Below are 16,584 nucleotides of genomic sequence, written 5' to 3'. Positions count from 1 at the left end.
GGATTACAGGTGTGTGCCACTGTACCCAACCAATTTTTTATAACCCAATGACGGAAGTGACATCCCATCACTTTTACCATATTTTCTTCTTTTTATAAATAAAAAATAAATTTTTTTTTGTAGAATTAGCGTCTCACTGTATCGCCTGGCCTGGTCTCAGACTCTTGGCCTCATATGATCCTCATGTGATCCAAAGTGCCATGATTACAGGTGTGAGCCACCACTCCCAGCCCATTTTTTCTTCTTTATAAGCAAGTTACTAGGTCCAGCCCACACTCAAAGGCAGAGGAGTTACACAATTGTGTGATGACCAGGAGGCAGGGATCACTGGAGGACATTTTAGAAGTTTGCCAGTCAATTCCCAAACCCTGGAACCATAAAATGCTTAACATGTTGAATGAAATAAACTTTTTGCAAGTACCTTCATAATTGGTAGTGTACATTTGTGAGAGGGCTGATCAAAGATCAGAATTCAGTTTGAGACTGTCCAACAGAATAATTTGTTATTCAGGAATTCTTTCAGCCTGTGTTTCTGGTTTCCTTAATGATTTGCTTTTATGAAATAAAGTAATACTAATGAAAAGTTAAAGTCATTTTGTATGTTTAGGAGCTAAACAAAACCAGGAATGCTATTCAAGATAATCAGAATACATGTAGTATATTTTAATAGGAATTCCAGAAATAATCTGATAGCAAGCTATATTTTGAGATAATTCAAGCTTCCAGTCATTCCCAATGTACATATCATTTTATGACTTGGAAAAAATGACATTTTATGACAAACTGGGTTGCTTAATAACATATTTCTTTGTATGTCCTTGGACATAAGGACATATAAAAATCTACAGTTGAAGTATAGCTGAATTTGATCCCTACTATAAAATAATCTTACCTTATAAAAATAAATCCTTAACAGGCAGGAATAAGCATCAGATCATTGATTTCATGTTTTTTTTTTTTTTTTGGCAGAGTTTAAATGTTGAGACAAGTTAATCTTTCGAAGAGAACTAAGGAATCTCATCCCAGACTCATAACATGTTAGATTTTAGAAATAACTTGTCCAACCCTATCTTTTTACGTATGAGGAAGTGGCTACCTAGTGATGTATCCTAGCTTGCTGGTGGCACAGCCAGTGCCGTATCCCAAGCCTGCTGATTCCATCCAGTACATTGAACCATGCCACACTGCCAGTAAGAAACCATACTGGACCCACTTGGGGAGTTTTAAAAATACTTATGCCTATCTCATCCCTGGACATTCTGATTTAATTGGTACAGGGTAGAACTTGGGTGTTGAGATTTTTAAATACTCCCAAAGTGATTCCAATGTGTAGTACAGTCTGGGAACCTCTACTCCGCAGAGAATTAGTGTGCTTAAGGAATTGGAAGCAGCGTGAAATCAGTAGTACAGACTTCCATCCATAATGATTCCTTAATCATGTATTTGGCTAGATTTCATCAGGGCAGTCAGAAAAATTTTTACATTGAGAAATAATCAAGATTTTTGCTGAACAAAGGCCGTCTTATTAATACGGCTATCTTTTTACTAGTTTGTATTTTGTAAGTGAGATAGCCTGTGACAAAATTCTTCCTAATCATGAAATAGAACAGTTTTTTGACACTGATCAGGCAAGGAAAACGTCTTCTGCCATCTGTGTTGTGGCATGCTATGCTGTTGTTTTAACTAGATAAAATTCTAATTACTGTTAAACAGATTGTTTATGAGGTTGTTTTTAATATTTTAGAGCAAGTGTATAAAGAGGCAAAGAAATGGTTCCAGATTTAAAAGCAAAAGGCTTTTCCTTTGAAAGTAAGTTAATCAGAATTTGACATATTGGGTTGCTTAATAAGACATTTCTTTGTATGTCCTTGATACTGCATGTTACATAGAATATGAAATTTGCAGTTTGGTTATAACCTTCTGTTGTGTTGTCATGTACTCTTTGGCATAAAGCTGACCAAAAATTGTAACTAGAAAATACTAATTCATGATTGGTAAATGAGATTTTGTTTCAAGATACTGGTGCTTTTAAGCAAGCTATTTCCTTCATAATGACAGATGTGGGGAGTGTGAAATAGAAGAGTTAAGAATAGAAGATTACGATCAGATTGAAGTATTTCAGAATATTAGATCTTTATTGAAGTAGTGTCAGAGTGATGACAAGAAAAGCTATATAATCAGATTGCTAGAGTAAAGGTGATGGGGTGTATTAGTTTTCTGTTGCCACCATCACAAATCACTATAAATTTAGTGGCTTAAACAACAGAAGATTTTTTTAATCTTACAGTTCTGTAGGTCAGTAAGCCAAATATGGGTCTCACTGTGCTAAAATAAAAATTTCAGCAGGACTATGTTCCGTTTCCATAGGCTGTAGGGTAGGATCAGTTTGTTTGCTCATTTTGGGTTTTGGTAGAATTCAGTTGCCTTGCTGGCTACTAGATGAAGGCCCTTTCTAGCATCTACATTTCACCATCATTCCTTGGCATGTGGCCCTCCTTCATCTTCAAAGCCAGCAATAACACATGTCCCTCTCAAGCTTCCAATATCACTTCTTTCATATCTTCTCTGATCCACCTTCTGTTTTCCTCTTCCACTTTAAGGACTCATGTGATGGGATTGGGCCTACCTGGATAATCCAGGATAATCTTTCTTATCTCAGCGTCCTTAGCTTTAATTACAACTACAAGTCCCTTTTGCCATGTAAGGTAACCTAGGCTCCAGTGAGTAAGGGCACAGGTGTCTTTGGAGCACCATTGTTCTGCCTGTCAAAGGGGCTAGGTCACTGTAGTCAAGGAAGCCAAGTGTCAGTATTGACATAACGTTGAAAGTCTTCATTTATCCAACATGTTTTTTTAGTACTTGCTATGTGCTGGTCATTGTAGTAAGCACTGGGGCTATTGTGGTGAATAAGACAGACATGGTCCCTGCCCTTGTATATGTAGCACTATACTTGTAAAAACAAACAAAATAGATGTAGCATTATTTTATAAAGAATTCTTCATGTATTTTGTTTCTATATAAGCTTTTTGAAAACCAGTACTAGTGTTCTTTGTTTTGGCTTTTTCCCCATCCCAACACTACAACAGTTTTTTACATACTAGGTCATTAAATATGAAATGTTCGATTTCGAATCAGAAATGTAGTTTATTATATCTCAAACAAGGAGCAGTACAATTAATCAAAGTATGAGCCTAAATTATCAACACAGTTTTGCCATCTTAACGGTAGCTTGTTTATGCCAGCAGCAAAGAAGCCTAGACAGCAAGTGGCGATGAAATCGTAAAAGGTGTTTTCCATAGCTTGTTGAGAATTGAATATTTTTCCTTGCAAGAAGTGGTCCAAAGCCTGGAAGGAAGTGGTAGTCAGTTGCTGCAAGGTCTGGTGAATATGGTGGATGACAAGAGAGTTTTCAAGTCCAGTTTCTGTAGTTTGAGCAGCGTCTTTTGTGTGACATGTGGTCAGGCATTGTCTTGCAAGACAGTTAGCCCGTCTCTAGTGTCTGTTGACCAGTCTTGGCTGCTTAATCACAAGCATCCTCATCATTTCATCCAGTTGGTTGCAGTAGACATCCGCGGTAGTCGATTGACCAGGTTTCATGAAGCTGTAGTGGATAATACCAGTGCTGGACCACCAAACAGACACCATTAACTTTTTTTTTTTTTTGATGAATATTTGGTTTTAGACTGTGTTTTGGCACTTCATCTTTATCCAACCATTGTGCCGAATGTTTGCGATTGTCAAAAAGAATTCATTTTTCATCACACGTAACAATACAGTACAGAAATGGTTCACCTTTATGTCATGACAGCAAAGAAAGGCAAGCTGCAAGACAATTTCTCTTTTGACATTCATTTAATTCATGCAGAATCCATCTATCCAGCTTCTTTACCTTGCACCTTGCGGATTTGTTTCAAGTGGTCCAATATTGTTGGAATGGTAACATCAAACCTTGTGCTAATTCACACGTAGGTTGAGATATTTGCTTCCACTACAGCTTTCAGCTCATCATTATACACCTTGGTCTCAGGTTGCCCACATGGCTCATTTTCAAGATTAAAATCACCAGAATGGAACTTCTCAAACTATCGAAGTACTATGTGTTCATTAGGCACATTATTCCCAAACACTTTGTTGATATTTTGAACTGCCTGCAGTGCATTGGTTTCACAAAAGAATTCATATGAAAAAATAACACAAATTTTTTACTTATCCATGGTTTCACAAAAATTGCTCTAAAAAAATTTGAAAGATAATCACAAGCCAAAATGTGCATTTGAAAGACTGAGGAGGTACCTTTACAATAAATATAAAACAAGAAGTGTCAAAGTGAAATGTCAGAGATATGAACTGTGAAACCTAGTATTTAAGGAAATCAGACATTTCATACTTATGAATAACCTAATAGACACCCAACAGATATTGTTAACACAGGCTTGCTTTGTTTTTCCTTTGCATTGAGTTAGGAACCTCACTTACTTTCTCTCTCTCTGTGTCTCTCGCTCTCGCTCTCGCTCTAGCTCTCGCTCTCTCGGCTATTTTTTACTTCAGAAGCAGTGAGGAATTTTGAGGTCAACAATCCAGACTCAGATGACAATTTAAGATTTAATCAGATGCCCACTGAGGACTTTTTAAAAAGGCCTTAAGAATTACCATGTACTCCATTTTACTTTTCCTAGTAAAGATTCTAAAGTGCTAAAGGCAGCTCTGTTTTGTTTTTTCCTCCTAGGTTCAACAGCCAGAAAGCATTTACCGAGTTTAAAAAAAAAAAAAAAAAAATAAGCAGTTGCTTTAAACCAGCATTCATCAATAGTGAAAAATCACCAATTCAGGAGCATTGTTAAACTTCTTAATATGGCTTTTCTGTAGACTTTTTAAATAATGGAAGAGATTTACTATCTGTTTACTGTTCTTAGAGCTTCTCTTTTCTTCATAATTCCCTTTTGTGCTCCCACTATGTGTTGAGTGTCTGTCTACTCTTTATGAAAAAAACTGCAGGATTCTCATCAGTTGTTGAAAGCCTTCTAAAGGCAGTTATTCTTAGTTTCCTTAGTGATAGTCAAAGTTACAATTCTGTATCATGTAGTTTCCCAAAGCAGCAATGTGGAACTTTAATAGTGATGGATTGGAGTGAGCAAAGGTATGTGAGATTTATAGATAATCTCCCCAGGCTTTAATTTTAAACTTGGACATCACAAAACTTTTTATCAGAACTCTTAGCAAGTGGCTAAATATGCTTGTAACACAAGTTTGAGCTACAAAGTATAGATGTCACATGGGACCTTAATTTCCATACCAAGCTCTCCATCCCAAATCCCTTCTTGATTCTTTGATGATTTAACATCATTTATGGATAATTTCTTATCAGTTTGACCTTTAGGATTCTAAACAGCCTAAATACATTGTATACAAAACTTCATTTCTGAAAGAACTTGTGAAATAATGTGTGAAAAGTTCATTTGATTTGCTTAAGTAGAGGTGACTATTGTGATATTGTTAATAAGTTGGGATGATATTGCGTGCAGGAAGGTGATAGCTACTTTTATTTTTTAGAGGTAGGTAGTGTAATATACTGTAATCTTTAAAATGTCTCTAGCTAATGTTGATTTCTGTGAATTTTTTGGCATCTCAGTGGCTAGTAAAATATAGCATCCTTTACTATAGTTGGGTTTCGTTCTTATGTAAAAATTCTTATTAAGTTGAAACTTTTGAAGTATAACAGTGAATGGTGCAGTAGTAATGACTGCAGTTTTCTTGATTCTTTGAAAAAGAGAGGGAAAAAAACTGGTTATGGACATTAAAACAGGAGTCACTTAAACACATACAATGCTACAGAGAGACAGAAGAAATTTACTAACTTACTGAAAGATGCTCACAGGTGCATTGTGTGTATTTGGAAGTCAGATGTGGGTTACTAAAGCAGCCTTTGTTTAGTAAATTGAACATCTAGTGAGAAGATTACATGGAGCAATAAGCATACAGATTTGCAGTAGGTGCTGTTTTAATGGATGTTGAAGCTAAACTGACTGTAGTGTCTTCTTATAGCTACTACATACAAATACCTTCAGTTATAAAAGATATGGTACCAGAAGTAATTCGTATATTTTCCAAAATGTGTTTCTGGTGAAAATAAACCTAAATTCTTGAAGCAGATCATTTCACATATAATTGGATATAATATTAGAACAAAAGGCCTTAAGCAAAAACTTCTTATAGAGGCTTTTTGTTTTCCATTTGAAATTAGTACAATAATAATTTTTTTTAAATCTCTGATTCTTTTAAATAAAATATAGCAATGTGAAATTGTTTTTAAATTGAGTAGTACAACTGAGAACAACAGTATCCTTAAACACAAGTAGTCATCAAGTTTAGCTTAAATGGAAATAGTTGACTGGGTATGTTTTTTAAAAATAATACCTAAGATAAACTTAAGAATTGAATAGATTAAATAATATGATGAAAGTATTCAGGAGGGATAGTACCTTTGTACTAAGTTTTTTTAAAAAAAATTAAAATAGGCTGGGTGCAGTGGCACATACCTATAATCCCAGCACTTTGGGAGGCTGAGGCAGGAGGATCACTTGAAGCCAGGAGTTTGAGGTCAGCCTGGTCAACATAGTGAGACTCCATCTCTACAAAAAATTAAAATATTAGCCAGGCATGGTGGTACATGCTTGTAGGCCTAGCTACTTGGGAGGCTGAGGCAGGAGGATCCCATGAGCCCAAGAGTTAGAGGCAGCAGTGAGCTATGATGATGCCACTGCACTCCAGCCTGGGTGACAAAGCAAGACCTCATCTCTAAAAAACTGATAATAAAAATAAATAAACTTTGATTTCTGACTATATGGATTTCAGTGTTTTGTGACCACATATATATGTAGTATAATAGTAATTCACAGGAAGCTTATAATACTACTGTATTAGTTGAGTTAAGATAAATAAATTCTTGCAGAATAGTAGAATTACTTCTGAAATATTGTTTTCTGGTTTACATCCTGCTTCCCTCATCCTACTTATTCAAATAAAGCAACTATTTTTTCCCTAATAATAAAGGTAGAAACATGATTGTTTTATTTTTTCATTGTCAGAATGCTTTCTGTGCAATTGAAGTAGAATTAATCACATCCCTCCTGCCCCGAGTTCTCTACTGACTGTGAATCAGTATTCTTTTTTTAAAAAAATTCTTTAATGAAAGTTCTTTTATGATACCACTAAGCAGATGCCAGGGTTTACTTTTCAATTAGGTGGGTTTGTGATGCTTAACAGATAAGACTCCTTCTCAGGTGATGTGTGGCCTAGGGCAACTGACATTTAGACTATTGATCCCCCCAGTGATTTTACACGTTAGGACTGAGCTGAGAAATTTGTCACTTGCTCTATCTTAAAAGTGGGCAGAATAAACAAGAGGATTTTTATAGACTATAAAATCCAAATTAAATATCCTAGAAAAGCCTTGAAGACTTAAAGGTTTTTTTAAGTATCAGAATTTTTTTTAATGAACCTACAGTAGAACTGACTTTTTCTGTGTACAGTTGATGTATTTCAACATATGTACAGATTCATGTAACCATCATCATAATCAGTATCCAGAACAGTTCCATTAGCTCAAAAAACTACTTCATGTTATCTCCGTATAGTCACACCCTTTCCGCACCCCAAAATCCTTGGCAACCACTCTGTCATTTTAATTTTGTCTTTTAGAAAATGGTTATTAAATGAAATCCTGTATCATGAAGCCATTAGAGACTATTACACATGCATTTACTGAGCATAATGTCTTTTAAGATTCATCTAAGTTGTTCTATGTATTGATATCTTCATTCCTTTTTATTGCTGAGTAGTATTTAGTTATATGGGTGTACCACAGTTTATCAGTTCATTAGTTGAATGACATTTTGATTGTTTCCAGTTTTTAGCTATTTCAAATAAAGCTGCTATAAACATTCGTGTATAAGTTTTTGTGTGACTATGAGTTTTCCTTTTCTTGGGTAAAAATACATACAGGTGAGATTGCTGGGTCATATAGGAAGTATATATTTAACTGCATAAGAAATTACCACATTGTTTTCTAAGATGGCTATACTATTTTATATTCCCATCAGCAATGTATGAGTGTTCTAGTTGCTCTGCATACTTCCCAGCACGTGGTATGCTCATGTTTTTTTTTTTTTTTTTCCAATTTAGCCATTCTAATAGATTTGCAATGGTATTGGATAATGGTTTTAATTTGCATTTTGCTGATAGCTAATGATGTTGAGCATCTTGTCATGTGCTTTTTTGGTCATACCTATATCCTCTTTGGTGAAGGATCTGTTCAGGTCTTTTGCCCATTTAAAAAAATACAACCTTTTTATTTTGGAATAATTTTAGATTTATATAGGAGTTGCAGAGATAATACAGAGTTCCTTTATATCCCTGATGCAGCTTCCCGTAATGCTAACATTTTATAAAACCAAAACCAAGTACATTTATCAAAACTAAGACACCAATGTTGGTGCTTTACTATTAATCAAACTCCAGATTCCAAACTTGGATTTTGCTAGATTTTCCACTAGTCTTCTACTCCAGGATCCGTCCAGGATTCCACATTGCATTTGTCATGTCTTCTTAGTCTCTTATAGTCTATGAGAGTTTGTCAGTCTTTCTTTGTTTTTCATAACCATGATAGTTTTGAGTACCAATACCAGTCAGGTGTTTTATAGAACATTCCTCCATTTGCATTTGTCTGATATTTGTCTTGTGATTAGACTGAGTTTATGGGTTTTAGGGAAGAATATCATAGAGGGAAGTGCCCTTCTCCTCACATCTTATCAGAGAATGCATGATGACAAAATCATTTGGTTAAGGTAGGATTTGCCATACTTCTCCACTATAAAGTTAATATTTTGGCCTTTCATATTCTATTCTTTAGAAGTGAGTTGCTAATTTCAGACCACACTCAAGGAGATGAGGAGATTGTTTAATCTTGTGTTTGGGGTATATCTACATATGTTGTTAGGATTTCTTCTGTACAGAAGCTTTTGTCCCTTCTCTTCCATTTATTTGTCATTTATAGCAATATGTACACTTATTTTATACATTGGTTTATAATCCCATACTGTGTGATTTTGTTGCTAAAATTGTTCCAGTGTTGGTCCTTGAATCCCTTTGACATGTCCGTCTTCTTTTCTTTTTTTAATACTTGCTTGATTTCTGACACTACAGAATACTCCAGGCTCATCATGCATTTTCTCTGGCCCTAGAATCAGCCATTTCTCTAAGGAGCCCTGGTTTCTTGTATTGGAGAATTATATTTATACCCAGTACCCAGAATGTCTGTCTGGGTACTGGGTATACTCCTTGCTATATATGGTTATCACTGTTTTTTAGGCCTTCTTAGAGGACAGAGCTGGGAAATATACATGTATATACTAATCCATGTATCTATATACATCTATAGTTGTTTCTGTATCTATCCATCTTATTACATATTAAGCTGTATATATTAAGTTCATATTGATGTCTGTAACTCTAGTCCAGTACCATAGGGTTCATGCTAGGCTTCCCTGCTTTGCTTATCTGTAACTTTCCTCTCTAGCAGTGAGAAACCTGGCTTTGATCATCCATTTACTTATTTGTTCCATCCCAGTAAAGTAAGTTCAGAATTGTTAACCAGTAACCCTGTGGGAAATAAATTTACCCTGTACCCTTCAGTCAGGTTACGTCAGTCATTTATAATACAGTCAGATGCATTTATCATAGACTGCCTTCCGTCTTGAAGTTCCCCCAACATCTTAGTTGAATTTTAAAAATTTGTATACATTAAAGTTCTGTCTTTGTGATGTACAGTTCTGTGGGTTTTGACAAATTGCCTAGGATCATATATACACCACCTTGGTACTATACAGAACAATTTCATCACGCTAAAAAATTCCCCTTTGTAGCCCTTACATCCCCGTTATAGGCAGCCACTCTCCCATCCGTCAACCCCTGACAACCACAAATCTTTTTTCTTTTCCTATGGTTTTGTTTTATCCAGTGTATCATATTAATGCAGTCATATATTACTTTTTAGGTATGACTTCTTTCACTTAGAAATGTGCATTTAAGATTTATCCATATTGTTTCATAAATCAAATAATTCATTCCTTTCTATTCTTGCATATTACTGTATTGTATGGGGATACCACAGTTTGTTTATAGTTTGTTTATCCATTTACTTGTTGAAGGACATCTTTGTTGTTTCTAGCTTTTGGTGATTATGAGTAAAGCTATATTAAATATTCATGTGCAGGTTTTTGTGTGTAAATTTTCAGTTCACTTGAGTAAATATTTAGGAGTTCACTTGCTAGGTCACTATGGTAAATGTATATTTAACTATGAGAAACTGCCAAACTATCTTTCAAAGTGGTTGTGCCATTTTTTTGTTTCCACCAGTAATGAATGAGAGTTCCTATTACCCTGCATCCTTGGCAGTATTTGTATTGCGGTGGTTGGTTGGTTGATTTTAGCTATTCTAATCCGTATGCTTTTGCTTATATTTAAATTGTATTGTTTTCTTACAGTTAAGTTTTGAGAATTCTTTGTGTGTTCTGGATACAAGTCCTTTGTTCCATAGGTGATTTGCAAATATCATCTTCCTGTCTGTAACTTGTCTTACATTTTCTTAAAGATGTCTTTCCAGGCCGGGCGCGGTGGCTCACGCCTGTAATCCTAGCACTCTGGGAGGCCGAGGTGGGCGGATCGTTTGAGCTCAGGAGTTCGAGACCAGCCTGAGCAAGAGCGAGACCCCATCTCTACTAAAAATAGAAAGAAATTATATGGACAGCTAAAAATATATATAGAAAAAATTAGCCGGGCATGGTGGTGCATGCCTGTAGTCCCAGCTACTCGGGAGGCTGAGACAGGAGGATCCCTTGAGCTCAGGAGTTTGAGGTTGCTGTGAGCTAGGCTGACGCCACGGCACTCACTCTAGCCTGGGCAACAAAGTGAGACTCTGTCTCAAAAAAAAAAAAAAAAAAGATGTCTTTCCAGAGCAAAACATTTTTAATTTTGATAAAGTCCAACTTACCGTTTTTTGTCTTACGGATTGTGTTTTGGTGTCATATCTAAGAACTCTTTGCCTAACCCCAGGGCACAAAGATGTTGTCCTGTTTTTAAATTCTATTTTTTGTATAAGTTTTATAGTTTTATATTTAGTTCGGTTTATGATCTATTTTGAGTTAATTTTTATATAATATGAAAGGGTAAGGTGAAATTTCATTTTTCTTTGCATATGGATGCCCAATTGTTCCAACACCGTTTGTCAAAAAGACTATTCTTTCTTCATGGTATGTCCTTTGCACCATTAATTTCTTATTCCCTGTGACTCCCTGTTTCCAGTCTCTAACCAGAAAGGTGGAGCTTTATTTATCCCTCTTTAATGTGCATTCCTGCAACTGTGCCCATATTTGGGGCAAGTGGCAAGAGGACAGAGAGAGAGAAACAAACAACAGGGATCCACTACATACTCTTGGGACTCCTGTGATCAGAGAGGTAGGGTCCCCTCCCTCAGAGTTTTATACTCCTAATGGCCTCTGTTGCCACTGCTGCCATGGGTGTCTTGGCTTGAGAGAATAGAGAAAAAAGGAAAACTTGGGATTTTCATACCTTCTTGTGAGTATTAGGAGACCCCTTTCCCTTTCCTTGAGCCAGAACTAGAGGGATTCTCCTGAACCTTTCCATTTGGACTTTATTAAGTTCAGTCTGGTTGCTACCAGAGATGGGGAGTAAGTGGTAAACCTGTTATTGCATCAGAGGTACTTCAAATTCTGGTCTTACCGAATCTGCCTACTACTGGCTTACTTTTCAGAGTTCTGAATTAGCTGCTGCATGCATTCTGTCCGGGTCTTGTAGTTACATTTACGTGCTTGGTGTATGATTACTCCATTTTATCTGGAACTGGAATCTGACTTAAGATTTTTAATTTTGTTTCTTTAGGAATTTTACAAGAAACTGAAGTTTTGATTCAAATATATTTTGAATTGAAACCAGAGATGAACTAGAGTTTAGATTCTTTCATTTGATTAAGGTAAGATTATTTAATAAAACTTAATCATACTCTTACTGTACATTTTAAAACTTATATTTTAGTGTGTGCTTTATTAACACATTTTAATTTCCCAGTCTAACCTGAGATTCTGATCTCAGAAAATATTTTTATGGTTCATTTACCATTTAGATAGCTAATGTTCCTGTTAACAACTACTAGATGCGAGGGAAACATGATTATATATTCAGTGAAGATGTTATTTGCTAATAATCAAATCTGTTTGCCTAGACAGGAGTCAGCAAACTATGGCCCACAGGCCAGCCACCTGTTTTGATAAATAAAGTTTTATTGGAATATAGTCCCACTCATTTATTACGTATTGTCTATGGCTGCCCTAGCACTAGAGTGGCAGAGTTCATTAGTTAGAACAGTGTCAGTGTGGCCCACAAGCCTAAAATCTGGACCTTTTAGAGAAATTTGCTGACCCTTGGCCTAGAAGACAGAATCAGGGTATCTTACTATGCCATGCAATTATAATATGTGAAGTGGTAGCTAACTGGTTTTAGTTGTCAGTAAAGGTTGTCATATGAAAACTAATTAGAGATTTAAAAATGTGTATAAATAAGTGTACCTACACTAAGCCTAACTTCTTGAAGTAAAGGGTCTGTATTATTTCTTAGAGGAGGGACTGGTTTTCTGAAATAAATGATTTTAAAAATAAGATGATGCTGTGAGCAGTTAAATACCAAGTGCTTGTTTCTAAGTAGAAGGCTTCATTTTACTTTGATTTTTAAAAATAAAAGTTCATATGATAAAGATCAAGCTTGTTCCTGCTCTAAAAAATTAAACACAAATGTATTTAATTATATTTTGTCTTTTCTACTAAATTTAAACAGAACTAATAGTATTTGGAGAGAGTAATGATTGTATGTTTTTAACATCTGTTCTAGTAACACAAGTGGTTTCGAGTATTTGAAGTTTTAAATGAAAACAGTCTAACTAACAGTTAAAATTGGAATTATGTTTCTCTGTGAGTTTTAAATTGAACCATTTATACTTGTTTATGATTCCTAAAATTATGAGTGTCTAAAATACATAAGGTAGAAGAAGAAATTAAAATTTGAGCCTAGAAAATCTATAAACTGTTTGCTGTACTCTTCAGGAATCTCTTGGGGGAAGGAAAAAAGCATACTTTTAAAATATGTCATATAAATTAGAATTTCCAACCTATATCAGGTGTAAAGGAATTTCCCAGTTTAGGGTACCAAAATCTGAAAAAAAAAAATTTTACTAGTTTCCAGGTAATCCTAACAAAATAAAGTAACATTCTGAAATCTTCTTGTTATAAAGAATGGTGTAATTTGAAAAACAGTTTCTTTTATGTCATGCCTAGCCTGAGATATATTTAGTTTCCTAATAGACTTGTGTGAGGTATCTTTGCTTGTGTTCTTATAACACCAGTTTAGAACTTCTAAAAATTTACTTTTTAAAGGGGGAAATCTAGAAATTTATCTGAAGGAAAACATCTTTTTATACCATCATACATTTTATATTTAAATCAGTATGGATTTAGAATTTGAGTGCTTATACATTTGAATTATGAAAGATGATAAAATTAAGCTGCAGAAGAAGGGATGGGAATCTTGATAACTTTAATATGTTAATGAGGCCACCTTAGCATTGTGTGTGTAGCTAAACTGAATTGGGTTTGGAGAGTACCTGTCTGATTCATAGACTGAGACTTAATGAATAAATAATTTATTATGAATAAGTAAATGAAATTTCCTTTTAGATGATGGATTATGTAAGAAGGTACTGCTGAAGTTTTTTTGCCTCTATTGAAGTCATATCTTAAGACCTTTTTTTTTTTTTTTAAACTTCCCTGATTTATGTTCCTGTGGTACTTAAAAGTAAAGCAAGGGGACATCTATAGAAAAGTTCACACTTTGATTTTCTCTTTCATGTAACTTTAGATTATTAGATTTTTCTAGGCCAGCATAAAATATTTCATTTCAAAAATCAAATACTGAGTCATTGCCAGTTTGATGTTAAATATGTGAGTCAAAGATGGGGTAGGAAATCTTTGGTATATTGAATATACAGCTTGTCTTTTAGAATGGCCTGTTAGGAACCAGCCGCACAGCAGGAGGTGAGGAGCAGGTGGGTGAGCAAAGCTTCATCTGTATTTACAGCCTCTTCCCATACCTTGCATCACCGCATAAGCTCTACCTCCTGTCAGATCAGCAGTAGCATTAGATTCTCATAGGAGCGCAAACCCTACTGTAAACTGTGCATGTGAGGGATCCAGGTCGTGCGCTCCTTATGAAAATCTAATGCCTGATGGTCTGAGGTGGAGCTGAGGAGGTGATGCTAGCACTGGGGAGCGGCTGCAAATACAGATTATCATTAGCAAAGAGGTTTGACTGCACAATAACTGTAATGCACTTGAATCATACTAACCCACCCCCTCCTCCCAGAAAAATTGCCTTCCATGAAACTGGCCCCTGGTGTCAAAAAGGTTGGGGACCAGTGTTTTAGAGTATATGTGGCTAGATAAGAAAGGGCCTGAATGGACTTGTTTTGGAATTTTCCCTGTTCATACCTAAGAGACTAAAAGAGAATGTCAACTTTTTACTTTTGTAGATGCTGATCGGTATCAGCTATTATAGTAGCTATTTGCAGTGTTGAATTTTTGACATGAGTATTTTTACTGCCATCAACAATGTGGACATGTGTATAATTTCTGCATAGTTGTCAGGGTAGTAAAAAAAAAAAAAAAACTAGTTTGGAAAGAAACTAGTAATATAAAAAATCTTACTTTAATTGACCACTATGGGTTTTCTTTAAAAATGTTAAATAATGTGTTTTTGAATAATATCGTTTTTGTACACATTTTATTTTCTACTAAATAAAAATATTTTTTTTAGAAAAAGGAATTTTATCTACAGAATTTGCTGCCAGGAAAGGTATAGGTACACTTGAAAGAGAGATTAAAGAGTGTTTTTCTCTTTTCTTTAAGCTTTTTGAAAAACTTTTTATTTTAAAATAATTTTAGATGAACAAATATGTTGTGAAGATAGTACAGTACAGAACATTTTTGTATATTCTTCACTCAGCTTTCCCTAATGTTAACATCTTACATAACCATGATATAGTGATCAAAACTGAAGAATCAATATGGACTTAGTAAATTACAGACTTTATTAGATTTCACCAGTTTTTCCACTAATGTCCTTTTCCCAGGATCCCACATTACATTTAGTTGTGATATTTCCTTGGTCTCTAATCTGTGGCAGTTCTTCAGTCTTTCCTTGTCTTTGATGACTTTCATATTTTGGAAGACTATTAAATGTTTTATAAACTGTCACTCAATTTGGATTTCTCTGATGTTTTCTCATAATTAGATTGAAGTTACAGATTTTGGGAAAGAATACCACAGAGGTAATATGCCTTTCTCAGCATATACTATCATGGGTTCCATGGATTAACCTTTATCACTTGGTTATGGTGGTGTGTGCCAGATTCCTCCATTGTAAAGTTAATATTTTCCCCTTAACTAATAAATATTTGGGGGAAAATACTTTGAGGCTCCACAAATGTACTGTTTCTTCTTAAATTTTTGGCCACTAATTTTAGCATTTATTTGTGGATCTTGCCTGCAGCGGCTGTGGTATTCCAATGGTCATTTTTTGTTCCCCTTATTCTCTCTACATTTACCAATTATAATTCTTCTATGACAGAGAGTAGTCCCTCCTCACATTTATTTAATCATTTCTATATATTATTGTGAATATTTATTTTATTCTGAATCAATACTGTTTATTTTGTTGCTCAAATTGTTCTAGCTTTGGCCACTGGGAGTATTTCTGTGTCCCTTCAACATGTCAGATTTCTTTTTTTTTTTCCTCCCTTTTTCTTAAAAAGCAGTTCCTTACTTTCTGGCTTCTTAAGATGCTTCAGGCTCATCTTATATTTTCCCCTTCTCCAGCCCTGGAATCACCCACTTCTCCAAGGAACCCAGGTTCATCTTACTGGAGAATAGTATTTAGAAACCAACATTTGGATGCTAGTTTGCTTATTGCTACTGAGTGGCTACTGCTTTTAGGCCTCTCAGCTGTCAGAGCTAGGATATGTAAGTATATTTACTAACCCTCATTTATATACACATCTATATTTATTTCTGTGTCAATCTGTATATGCATTTAAAATTTTTTTCATTTAAAAGTTCATACGGGTACCTTCAACTCCATTGTAGCATCACAGGGATTATTCTAGTATTCCCCTTTTGCTTATTTGAATTTATTTCTTCTACAATGAGAAACCTGACTCTCTCATTATCTACAATATACTTATATAATTGTTATACATGTATAGTAGTTTCAGAATTGCTAACCCGTACTCCTATGAGAAACAAATTTACCAAATAGAATACAGTGTTTGTGTATAGTTCTTTTTATCTTTATTCCCACAGTATCTAGCCAAAATGCTTTTTTCCAAAGTTAGTTAAGTCAGATCTTTTCTTCCATATCCCCTTCAGTTCACTGTGTAATTGATTTGTACCACAGTTAGATTCATTT

At 35.0% G+C, this 16,584-nt stretch overlaps 1 protein-coding gene across 2 annotated transcripts in view; it reads left to right on the top strand.

Annotated features, from left to right (window-relative positions):
* GLCE (glucuronic acid epimerase) overlaps positions 1-16,584 on the top strand; it is a 95,628-nt gene that overhangs the window by 22,162 nt on the left and 56,882 nt on the right. For both annotated transcript variants that reach the window (XM_069458286.1, XM_069458294.1), the window contains exon 2: positions 11,956-12,046. The gene's annotated coding sequence lies outside the window, so the exon portion shown is untranslated. The remainder of the gene's footprint in view (positions 1-11,955; positions 12,047-16,584) is intronic.

This window comes from Eulemur rufifrons, chromosome 2 (genome assembly GCF_041146395.1).
Source record: "Eulemur rufifrons isolate Redbay chromosome 2, OSU_ERuf_1, whole genome shotgun sequence".
Taxonomy (NCBI): domain Eukaryota; kingdom Metazoa; phylum Chordata; class Mammalia; order Primates; family Lemuridae; genus Eulemur; species Eulemur rufifrons.
The sequence above is the reverse complement of the archived record's forward strand: the minus strand, read 5'-3'. Positions and strand labels throughout refer to the sequence as shown.